At 44.3% G+C, this 13028-nt stretch overlaps 1 protein-coding gene across 1 annotated transcript in view; it reads left to right on the forward strand.

Moving 5' to 3' along the window:
* Positions 1-13028, forward strand: part of LOC106561431 (uncharacterized) — a 159049-nt gene that overhangs the window by 39580 nt on the left and 106441 nt on the right. Inside the window, exon 2 of the mRNA XM_014125398.2 lies at positions 7172-7426. The gene's annotated coding sequence lies outside the window, so the exon portion shown is untranslated. The remainder of the gene's footprint in view (positions 1-7171; positions 7427-13028) is intronic.

Genomic DNA, 13028 nt, shown 5'->3' on the forward strand with positions numbered 1-13028 from the left:
TGGGGCTCCATGCAAGATCTCACCTCGTGGAGTTGCAATGATCATGAGAACGGTGAGGAATCAGCCCAGAACTACACTGGAGGATCTTGTCAATGATCTCAAGGCAGCTGGGACCATAGTCACCAAGAAAACAATTGGTAACACACTACGCCGTGAAGGACTGAAATCCTGCAGCGCCCGCAAGGTCCCCCTGCTCAAGAATACATATACATGCCCGTCTGAAGTTTGCCAATGAACATCTGAATGATTCAGAGGACAACTGGGTGAAAGTGTTGTGGTCAGATGAGACCAAAATGGAGCTCTTTGGCATCAACTCAACTCACCGTGTTTGGAGGAGGAGGAATAGTGCCTATGACCCCAAGAACACCATCTCCACTGTCAAACATGGAGGTGGAAACATTATGCATCTGAATGATGCATGTTTTTCTGCTAAGGGGACAGGACAACTTCACCGCATCAAAGGGACGATGGACGGGGCCATGTACCATCAAATCTTGGGTGAGAACCTCCTTCCCTTAGCCAGGGCATTGAAAATGGGTCGTGGATGGTTATTGCAGCATGACAATGACCCAAAACACACGGCCAAGGCAACAAAGGAGTGGCTCAAGAAGAAGCACATTAAGGTCCTGGAGTGGCCTAGCCAGTCTCCAGACCTTAATCCCATAGAAAATCTGTGGAGGGAGCTGAAGGTTGGAGTTGCCAAACGTCAGACTCAAAACCTTAATGACTTGGAGAAGATCTGCAAAGAGGAGTGGGACAAAATCCCTCCTGAGATGTGTGCAAACCTGGTGGCCAACTACAAGAAACGTCTGACCTCTGTGATTGCCAACAAGGGTTTTGCCACCAAGTACTAAGTCATGTTTTGCAGAGGGGTCAAATACTTATTTCCCTCATTAAAATGCAAATCATTTTATCACTGGTCATCCCCAAAGCCAACACCTCCTTTGGCCGCCTTTCCTTCCAGTTCTCTGCTGCCAGTGACTGAAACGAATTGCAAAAATCGCTGAAGCTGGAGACTTATATTTCCCTCACTAACTTTAAACATCAGCTATCTGAGCAGCTAACCAATCGCTGCATAGTCCATCTGTAAATAGCCCACCCAATCTACCTACCTCATCCCCCACATTGTTTTTTTTTAACTTTCTGCACTTTTGCACTCCAGTATCTCTACTAGCACATCATCATCTGCTCATTTATCACTCCAGGATTAATCTGCTAAATTGTAATTTCTTCGCTACTATGGCCTATTTATTGCCTACCTCCTCACGCCATTTGCACACACTGTATATAGACTTTCTTTTTTTATATTGTGTTATTGACTGTACGCTTGTTTATTCCATGTGTAACTCTGTGTTTTTGTTTGTGTCGCACTGCTTTGCTTTATCTTGGCCAGATCGCAGTTGTAAATGAGAACTTGTTCTCAACTAGCCTACCTGGTGAAATTATCTGTATACTGATTACAATATTTTAGCCGGTAACGTAACTGATTACAGATACAGTTTTTTTTGTAATCAGATTACATTGTAATCAGTTACTGCCCAACCCTGCCCCTTCTTTATCTTTATCTTGCTCTGTTGCTTTCTTACTCTTTTTCCATTCCACGTCTCTGTCGCCTCTGTCTGTCCGTCTGTCCGTCCGTCCATCTGTCCGTCTCTCTCATATATATATATATATATCCCTCTCCATCTCCATTTCCTATCTCCCTCTCTTTATTAAACTGTCTGAGTCTAAGTGAAACTGTGTCTCAGCTCTTCCTTGGAGAAGCTGGCTCAATCAAGCCCCTAGTGGAGGTTTGTTAGAACTGCACCACCTCACTGCACCACAATTGTGCTTGTGATCTTTCTATGGCAGTGCCATGGCACAAAAACGAAGACATTTTAGACACCAAGTCCTAAGTAAGAGTGACAGACAGACTCTCATTCCTCCTCCCATTGGCTTATTATGGTCTTACTGTCTTCCCACTGCTGCGTGCTGTTTTCATGTCTTTACCATCCTTTTTAGAGTAGAGCTGTTTGATTCCTCAGCAGACAGTAAACAAACACAGGCTTTCTGTGGGTGGATTAACACTGGATCTGCCACTGAAGACTCAGATTAAACAATAAATCAGCCGCATAAGGGCTGTGTGTGTCTGTTTTGGAGTCCTGCACGGGTCAGTTTTTTGGAGTCGCTCCCGCTCGGCGCCGGCCACATCATTTCAGAGCCCCACCCAATATCCATCATCAGGACAGATATTTCTCCACAACCTGACACACCGAATAGAATCGTACCGAGAGCCGGTCTGTGACCCACCAAATAACATAAATGTATTTAATAATTTTTATGACTCCAGAGTAGTAGGCTATGTCCATTCTATACATGAATGAATATGTCTGCATGTCTATTCAACATTTGGATGAAAGGAAACCATCCCATGAATTAAGATCAAATGCATATCTTCTTATTTTCACAATGCAATGCACACATTGACAACTCAAATCGCTTTGAAAAAGAGCCTTCTAATTAGCCTTCTTCTTACCTAATGAAAGCCTATAGGCGACATAACCAATACCTTTACATTCAATATTGTTCAGATAATCAAATAGTTTAACTGAAACTTATATAAACAATTCCCAGATTCGAATGGGCTATAGGTTGCAAAAACAGGCTACATTCATAGGCTACTGGCTACTCAAACATTTGCCAGCCTCACGGGTTTAAACTTGATATGGCCTGCGTATGGTAAATTAACAAAAGCCTGAATGAATGTAATAGTTAACTGATAATTAACTGAATTATTGTAAACATCTACTGAGTTGTTGCCCTCCTTGTCCACAATGACTCCAAAATCCTTCCAAACAGGGGATTTCACGAACGCAGCACCTCTTTCCACAATGGTGTATTTCATCATCATAGCATTTATTTCTATTTCTCCTGTTACATTAACCATTTTCACGTGAGCTAAGAGTTGGGGGAAAAAACTTGCCAACGTATTGTCGCGTGGCGGAAAGGAACATAAACTTGGCACGTGCATGGAATTAGGAATGTTTCAGCACCATACAAATAGTCTACTAATGGACAGTTCCCTGCTCCACTCTCTCACTGCGTTGCTGGTAGCTTCGGCCTGGGCTATGTCTGCCTCATTGCTCACATAGCCTAATAGAATTCGCAGCACAATTCAACACAACAAGCTCCTAGGTTTGTAAAAATATATAGAATGTTGATTTAAGACGTTTCGACCCACAACATAATTGTTCTGAACCACGAGCTCACCCACGGGTTGAAATAATGTTTTTACGTGGAACCGCTAGTATCTTAGCCGACGCATGACTAGTCTGTGTGTATGTCTCTAGGTTGAAAAGATGTGTGTTCCTTAGCAATAAAGTTTGCCGAAATAATCCTGTCACACACACACACACACACACACACACACACACACACACACACACACATTTCCCCCAAACTTCATCCCCAACTCCAGGCCTGGGCTGCCTCTCATAACAACCAGGGAAGGCAGCCCCATAACTTTAAACACTGTTTTGTGGAGCTGTGTAAATTTGACCCCATTATTCCATTGAGAGGGTCTGTGTATGTGGTCATGTAGCTGTTGAAGGGTCCCCAGAAAACAATATACCCCCTCTCTCCTTCTTCTTGTAGTCCCTTCCATATGCACTCTCTTTTCTTTCTGTTTTACCTCTGTATCATTCCCACTCTCTTGTCTCTTTCTCTCTAAGAGTTATTATACTATACTGGTCTCTCTACTTTTGATGGGTTTTAAATACTACCCCACAAAAAATTTATTTTCCTGCCATTTTTCCTGCACGTACCTTACAGTTTTATTTCCCCCACATATTCAACGTTCACCTTCTCTCTTTTTCTCTGTGTATATCCCCTCATTATCTTGAATTCTCTTAATATTAATGAATTGTGCTGAAATTTTAACACCATAACACCAAATTAACCTTAGACTTTTGTTAGACTTGTTTGCTTTTTGTTGGTGACAGGCAGACCAGTGTTTTTCTGTTAAAGTAACAGTGCTTCAACAGGGGAGGGCACCATATGGGATGTGGGGGAGGGGTGGGCAGGCGGGCGAGCGCAGGCGGGAGGGCGCAGGCAGGGCGGATGTAGTGACGTTGTTTTGTGGTGGTGGCTCTTTATAATTTCTACTAGGATCAAGGCCCTGACTACTGCCTTACCATGAACTGGAGCATGACCTGAACACTTTCCAGACCAAATTGAAGGTGAAGGGAAACAAGTTCTGGGAATTTTATGGGAATATCGCAGTGCTGAATGAGTGCAGGGAGGTCGAGTTGGAGTTGCAGCTTGAGGAAGTGGGACACAAATAAAGTTTTAGGTTCCTTTTATGTTCAGTAATCGTCTCCATTTCATTCTGACTGAGGCCCATCCTCTCTCTCTCTGATGTTTCTGTAGTTTCATATACAGACCTTGAATTTGGAAGTCTCAGAGGTTATACTTTATTTGGATAGCTTGGATAGTCCATCTGTAGATGTTCTACAGATGGTCATACTATCAACAAACTATCTGTTGATAAGCAATTGCTTGCTAAGGTTGCGGTTAGGTTTAGAAAAAGGGTTAGGGTAAGGTTTAGGGTTAGTAGATTGTTAGTTGAAATGTTACTGATAGTCTCTAGATAGTCTACAGATGGGCTATCCAAATAAAGTGTTACCATCTCTCTTTCTCTCAGAACCTCTCTTTCTCTGTCTCCCTCTCCCCCTCTTTCTCTTTCTGTCTCCCTCCCCCACTCTTTCTCTTTCTGTCTCCCCCTCTTTCTCTGTCTCCCTCTCCCCCTCTTTCTCTTTCTGTCTCCCCCTCTTTCTCTGTCTCCCTCTCCCTCTCCCCCTCTTTCTCTTTCTGTCTCCCCCTCTTTCTCTGTCTCCCTCTCCCCCTCTTTCTCTTTCTGTCTCCCCCTCTTTCTCTGTCTCCCTCTCCCCCTCTTTCTCTTTCTGTCTCCCCCTCTTTCTCTTTCTGTCTCCCCCTCTTTCTCTGTCTCCCTCTCCCCCTCTTTCTCTTTCTGTCTCCCCCTCTTTCTCTGTCTCCCTCTCCCCCTCTTTCTCTTTCTGTCTCCCCCTCTTTCTCTGTCTCCCTCTCCCCTCTTTCTCTTTCTGTCTCCCCCTCTTTCTCTGTCTCCCTCTCCCCCTCTTTCTCTTTCTGTCTCCCCCTCTTTCTCTTTCTGTCTCCCCCTCTTTCTCTGTCTCCCTCTCCCCCTCTTTCTCTTTCTGTCTCCCCCTCTTTCTCTGTCTCCCTCTCCCCCTCTTTCTCTTTCTGTCTCCCCCTCTTTCTCTGTCTCCCTCTCCTCCTCTTTCTCTTTCTGTCTCCCCCTCTTTCTCTGTCTCCCTCTCCCCCTCTTTCTCTTTCTGTCTCCCCCTCTTTCTCTGTCTCCCTCTCCCCCTCTTTCTCTTTCTGTCTCCCCCTCTTTCTCTGTCTCCCTCTCCCCCTCTTTCTCTTTCTGTCTCCCCCTCTTTCTCTGTCTCCCTCTCCCCCTCTTTCTCTTTCTGTCTCCCCCTCTTTCTCTGTCTCCCTCTCCCCCTCTTTCTCTTTCTGTCTCCCCCTCTTTCTCTGTCTCCCTCTCCCCCTCTTTTTGCTTTCCTTATCCTTCTGCCTTTTTTCTTCCTCTCTCAACGTCCCTTTCCTATTTCCTCCTTTCTTTTGCTTAGTCTCTTCTTTCCCATCTCTTTTCACTGCTTCTTTGTCATTTCATTTTCCCTTCTGTCCTTTTGCCTTTCCTCAACCCTCTCTCTCCTTCTCTCCCTCTCCTTTTCTAGGTGTCATGTTCTGGTTTGGCTTGGTCTGCTTAGGTCTGTGTGTGGTTGCATTGGGGGCAGGGCTACCTAACTGCCTTGCCTGCCTGGCTGCCTGGTTGGGTTGAGTGTGGTGGCGTTGGGGGCAGGGCTACCTAACTGCCTTGCCTGCCTGGCTGCCTGGTTGGGTTGAGTGTGGTGGCGTTGGGGGCAGGGCTACCCAACTGCCTTGCCTGCCTGGCTGCCTGGTTGGGTTGAGTGTGGTGGCGTTGGGGGCAGGGCTACCTAACTGCCTTGCCTGCCTGGCTGCCTGGTTGGGTTGAGTGTGGTGGCGTTGGGGGCAAGGCTACCCAACTGTCTTGCCTGCTTGGCTGCCTGGTTGGGTTGAGTGTGGTGGCATTGGGGGCAAGGCTACCCAACTGTCTTGCCTGCTTGACTGCCTGGTTGCGTTGAGTGCAGTCAGTGTGCCCATCCCCTCTCATAATTACAGTCCTTTAAGGCCCATTTTCCCGTCTGATGGGGAGAGCATTCACTTTGGCACGAGAAGAAAAAGAAGGGGAGCGAAGGAGGAAGGGAAGGGAAAGGAGAGGAGAGGAGACAAAAAGGCAGAACGGCGGGCCGAAGGCTGACAGATGTAAAGTGTCGTCCTCATTTTTGTTTTTCTTTTAATTAAAGAATGAAAGAAGAGTGAGAGAGGAGTTGGTGACACACACAGTCATTCCTCCGGTTCTAGAGAGAGCCAAGCAGTCTGTTTGATCTGATGTTTCCTACAGCAAACCCTAATTAGAACCTCCGACAGCCCCCTGATTAAAAGCATTTTTTTCTTTCTCCTTTCTTCCTCTTTACTTTTCTTCTTCCCCCTGTCTATTTTTCTCCAAGACTGTCATAGCAGTCTTCCTCCTCCCTTTCTCTCTCGTTTCTCTTTTTCTCTTTTTCTCCTACTCCCTCTCCTCTACCAACCCTTCTCACCCACTTTCTCTCTTCTATTCCCTTCTCTCTCTCTATCTCTCCTTACTTCTCCTTCCTCCTTTTTTCCCTTCATCCTCTCAATCATTCTTACTTTCTACCCCATCTTACTCTCTTTCTCCTTGTTTCTAATCTTCCACCCTCTTTCTCCTTTTCGGTAGCCTTTTTCCCTCTCTTTACCTCTCTCACACACTTTCTCTCATATTTTCTCTATCTCGCAATTTCTGTCTTGTACTTTTCTCTCTCCCTCCCAATCGACCTTCTCTCTGCACTGCACTGCTCTGGCAGGAGAGTGGGACGGCAGGTTTTCTTTGGCAGTCTGATCCCCTTCTCTTGGCTGGGACAGGCCCTGGAGTGTGCTACTGGCGGGGAGTGTGGAGGAGACGGAGGGAGGAGGGTAATGGAAGGAGGGAGGGAGGGAGGAGGCGTGGTCTGCAGCTGGTAATGAAGACTTCTCTTTTCATCCTCAGAAGGCAGTCTGTGTGGACGGGCCCGGGGGCTGCACGGCTCCAGTGCTCTCTCTGTCTCTAACGTGTGCTGAGTGCTGCTCCACTCCGCTGTGTGCTCCACTCCGCTGTGTGCTCCACTACGCTCTGCGCTGCCGCCTGTGTGACTGTGTCTGCCTGCGCTCCGCTGAGGAAGACAGAGAGAAAGAAAGAGAGAAACTACTACTACTACAGATATGAGGCTTTCCCCAGCATTGGCTGTACTGTACTGCTCCTGAGGTAAGAGTTTAGACTACTACTGCTGCTGTGGATGTGTTAGTGTGCGTGTCTGGTCTGTACCAGTGGGGTCTACAGTATACGTCTGTCTGTCTGGATGTCTGTCTGTCTAGGTGTGTGTGAGGGGGTGTGGAGGGCAACCCTCTTCATCCATCCTCCCACCTCAAACTCACAAGTTCACACGCATACACACATGCATACACACATGCGCATACACACACACACACACACACACACACACACACACACACACACACACACACACACACACACACACACACACACACACACACATTGACACACATACACACTCTCTCACAGATATTTTTCCATGATGTACGCTTCTTCTTTTTCAATTTTTGACAGTTTGGTGATGCTGAGATTGTCTCTTTTAAAAAGGACTCTAAGTAATGAGCATTCTCTACCAGATAACACTTTGCATTAGAAAGATTGTAATCACTGCATGTGTGTGCCCAATACATAGTTTTGGTGGGTGTTTGTGTGTGTGTGTGTGTGTGTGTGTGTGTGTGTGTGTGTGTGTGTGTGTGTGTGTGTGTGTGTGTGTGTGTGTGTGTGTGTGTGTGTGTGTGTGTGTGTGTGTGTGTGTGTGTGTGTGTGTGTGTGTGTTTACACAAGTGTTTATGTGTGAATGCAAGTTGAGTCATTCCTGTTAAAGGTTTATCTTAAGAGTGATGGAATGTCTAAGGTGTTCAGTAAAGTATGTCAAATGGGGTAACTAATCTAAGTGCTAGGCTGAGTTGGGCTGGGCTACTAGGCTGGACTAGACTGGGTTCGACTAGACTGGGCTAGACTGGGCTGGACTAGAATGGGCTGGACTGGGCTGGGTTGGGGTGGACTGGGCTGGGTTGGACTTTTTTCAGGTTTGATTAACCTCTAGGGGACACAAGATATCAATCCCGTTAGCGGGATTCTTTGACAACATCCGGCGAAATGTAACATTAAACATTCTTGAAAATACAAGTGTCTTACACCATTCAAAAGATTAGAATCTTGGTAATCAAACTCCGTGGTCTGATTTAAAATAGCTAATACAGAGAAAAAATGGCATGCTTTTCTTTGAGAAGAGCGATCAACAACAACAAACTTTTTCCGCCATGACAGGTATGACACATTCACATCCAACGGTAAAAATATGACTTACATTCTGATATCTTGCTCTTATTTCTCATCCTGGGGGTCCCAGTGATCAAATGAAGTGCCGTTTTCTTTGATAAAATCCATTTTTATAGCCTAACCACGAAACATTTTGTAAACCGCTTGTGTCGTGAATTCCGTGTCTATCAACTTTTGACGAAGCATTCGATGTAATTACACACACTAAACATACGTTTATATAGTCACGGTTGGTTTCATTGCAATCCTCTGGATGTTTGTAACACAGCCAAACTTAATGGTTCTTTTTGTGGGGCATATTGACCGAAAGGAACTGATTTGAATACAACGAGCAATAACATCATTGCGCACCAATAATATTAGCGATGTTTCGTTGATTGACTGTATTTCTGTCCAATGGTCACTGATCTTCTTGAAATCTAGCTTGGTAGATAGCCAATGAGCTGAGGTAAACGCCAGTATGTGATGGTTATAGGTTGGAACACCAGCCCTTGTCAGTAAACGCACGCGAAATGAACTTCATTCGCCATTGAAGATCAGACTTGTTGAAGGCACACGCCATTACGCACAGTTGTATTTTGTGAAGAGTAGTTTCAGGGATTGTATAGAAAAGATTATGGCGAATAAATCTGGAAAAGAGAAGTCGAAGGCTAAGTATACAAATTTGCAAACCATTTTAGAAGAAATAGATAGGGAGAGTGAGACAGAATATTTACTTGACGATGAATCTTTGAGTGACCATAGCTTTGATTCGGAGGCTGAGGAAATGTTTCTGCATGGAGAGGACATTCTTCTGGACTGATAGGTGCTAATGCTGTTGTTTGAAATATAAATAATTTGATCTTTTTTGGCAAAATATATTTTTTTGTGGAATTTATAGAAATATAATCAGTAATGAAATGTGATGAAATGTGTAACACACTATGTATTGCCAAAGTACACATTGGCAATACATAGTGTGTGTATGACCCATAACCTGTGTGTTTGTTTGGGTGGATGTGTGTATGTATGTATTCAATTTTTTATAAAAATGGAATGGAGTAGAACAGCAAACACACACATGGCCACTGTTGGGGGGAGGGCAGGCAGGCCCACAACAATGGCCGTAGTTGAATGGAACAGCACTTCACCATAGTGACTGTGACATAGTGACTCTGCTGTATATAATACATATCTGTTTATTTTACGTGATGATACAAGGCTCAGACATAACAAATATTTTTTGACCAATATTTTTTGCACTTTAAAAAAAAAAATGTGTTTGTTGGAATTGCATTTTGTTACTTTGTATATAGTTATTTGCACTAAAAATGTACCTTTTTTTTGTACATATTTTTTTACCAATATTTTTTGCACTTTTTTATAAAAAAAAATGTGTTTGTTGGAATTGCATTTGTTACTTTTTTATATAGTTATTTGCACAAAAAATGTGCCTTTTTTTGACCAATATTTTCTGACAAATATTTTTGGCACTTTTTTAGAAAAAAAATGTGTTTGTTGAAAATGCATTTTGTTATGTTTTTATATAGTTATTTGCATAAAAATGTATAAAAAATTGAAAAAACTGCTACATTTTTATAAAACTTGTTTTTTTTGTGTTAGAATTGCATATTGTTATGTTGTATATAGTTATTGGCATACAAATGTATCACTTCACCAATTCGGTCACTTGGATACATTTGGGCAACTTGTGTGGGACACCTGGGTGACTTCATGCTAAATGTCATGTAGCTCACTCATTCCTGAAGTTATCAGTCTGAAACTTTGCACAACTACAGTTGCCCTCTTGTGTTCTCCAACTAAATTGTCCCCAGCATCCTATCTGACTGTTTGGCATTTGTTGTACATTGAAAGATGATGCTACAACAATCACAAAACAGAAAACGTATGCTCTTTCTTTCTCTTTTCTTCTACCAGATCTATTGTGTTATATTCTCCTACATTCAAATGAACATTGCCACAAACTTCAGAATGTTTCCATTCAAATGATACCAAGAATATGCATATTCTTGCTTCTGGGCCTGAGCTACAGGCAGTTAGATTAGGGTATGTCTTCAGGCGGAAATTGAGAAGAAGGGGGGGTAGCCTCAAGAGTTAACTGGTGTGTTATCTTGGCTGGACTTTACTATGCGTCTTATGTCTTCTGACTTACTGTAAACGTCTGACCTGGACTAGTCTAAACTGTGCTTTGCTGTGTTTAGCTGAGCTGGACTAATCTGGGATGGGCCGGGTCATGCCCTCTCCCTCTCCCTTATGTGTGAGTAGGAGGACAAGAGAGAGAGAGACTATGTGTATGTGTCTGTGAAAGAGACAGTGAAAGGTGAAAGAGGCAGTGAAAGGTGAAAGAGACAGTGAAAGGTGAAAGAGACAGTGAAAGGTGAAAGAGACAGTGAAAGGTGAATGAGACAGTGACAGGTGAATGAGACAGTGACAGGTGAAAGAGACAGTGAAAGGTGAATGAGACAGTGACAGGTGAATGAGACAGTGAAAGGTGAAAGAGACAGTGAAAGGTGAATGAGACAGTGACAGGTGAATGAGACAGTGACAGGTGAAAGAGGGGTGAAAGGTGAAAGAGACAGTGAAAGGTGAAAGGTGAAAGAGGCAGTGAAAGGTGAAAGAGACGGTGAAAGGTGAAAGGTGTCAGTGTGTTTATTTGCTCTGCTGGTTGCTCTGCTGTGGGGCAGGCCGATCCTCTGGGCTGTTTAGAGCTCATCTCTGTAAATAAGACGGAGAGAGAGAGAGAGACTGAGAGAGAGACAGAGTGGAGTGGGACAGGACAGGATACAGCCTGCATGCGCTCCTCATCTGCAGCCCAGTGACAGCAGCTTTGATGTGAGTCCTACTGGATCTCTCCCTCTCCCGGCCGGCACCACCAGATCTGGCCCTGGCCCGCCACTTCACCCCGCCTGCTTTCATCCACATTCCCAGGGAAATCCGTCCATCTGCACTCGTTCACCTCCCCCTCTTCTAGGCCCGCCATCCCCCATTTCTCAGTTCCAGTGCACCCTGAGACCCTGCAGTGAAGCCTTCACCCCCTATCATCACAGACTCTTATGTGTGTCACAAAAGGCACCCTATTTCTTATTTAGTGCCCAATGTGCTTTGGTCAAAAGTAGGGTGCCATTTGGGATGCCTCCCTATTCTCATATGGCTCTTATTTTATTGTCTCCTTTCAATTGTCTGGTCTGGTCTGATCCTACTGCTCCTACTGCTCCTACTGCTACTACTGCTACTACTGCTCCTACTGCTCCTACTGCTACTACTGCTACTACTGCTCCTACAGCTCCTACTGCTACTACTGATCCTACTGCTACTACTGCTACTACTGATCCTACTGCTACTACTGCTCCTACTGCTGCTACTGCTATTACTGCTGCTACTGCTACTACTGCTCCTACTGCTACTACTGCTCCTACTGCTACTACTGCTACTACAGCCTCTACTGCTACCACTGCTCCTAATGCTAATACTGCTACTACTGATCCTACTGATCCAACTGCAACTACTGATCCAACTGATACTACTGATCATACTGTAACTACTGATCCTACTGATCCAACTGATACTACTGATCATACTGCAACTACTGCTTCTACTGCTACTACTGCTTCTACTTTTAATACTGATCCTAACTTCTTCTACCTCTACTACTGATCCTACTGATCCTACTGAACCTACTTCCCCTACTGCTCCTACTGAACTCCTACTACTTCTCCTACTGCTACTACTTCTCCTACTTCTCCTACTGCAACTACTTCTCCTACTGCAACTACTGATCCTATTGTTCCTACTGCAACTACTTATCCTACTGCTACTACTGATCCTACTGATGCTACTGCTCCGACTGATCCTACTGCAACTACTGCTCCTACTGCTACTACTGGTACTACTGATCATACTTCTACTACTGCTTTTACATTTACATTTACATTTAAGTCATTTAGCAGACGCTCTTATCCAGAGCGACTTACAAATTGGTGCATTCACCTTATAATATCCAGTTTACTGAGGCTACTGCTAATATTGCTACTACTGATCCTACTTCTACAACTGATTCCACTTCTACTACTTCTACTACTGCTTTTACTGATCCTACTTCTACTACTGATCCTACTGCTACTACTGATCCGACTGCTACTGCTGCTTCTACTGTTCCTACTGCAACTACTGATCCTATTGATACTACTTATGCTACTTATACTACTGCTCCTACTGATCCAACCCTAACTACCTCTCCTACCTCTACTACTTATCCTACTTCTACTACTGCTCCTACTCCTTCTACTGCTACTACTTTTCCTACTGCTCCTACTGCAACTAGTTATCCTACTGCTACTACTGCTCCTAATGCTGCTACTGCTACTGCTGCAACTCTGCTCCTACTGCTATTACTGCTACTACGGCTCCTAATGCTACTACTGCTACTACTGCTCCTAATGCTACTACTGCTTCTACTGCTACTACTGCCTGT

This window comes from Salmo salar, chromosome ssa10 (genome assembly GCF_905237065.1).
Source record: "Salmo salar chromosome ssa10, Ssal_v3.1, whole genome shotgun sequence".
Lineage (NCBI taxonomy): Eukaryota > Metazoa > Chordata > Actinopteri > Salmoniformes > Salmonidae > Salmo > Salmo salar.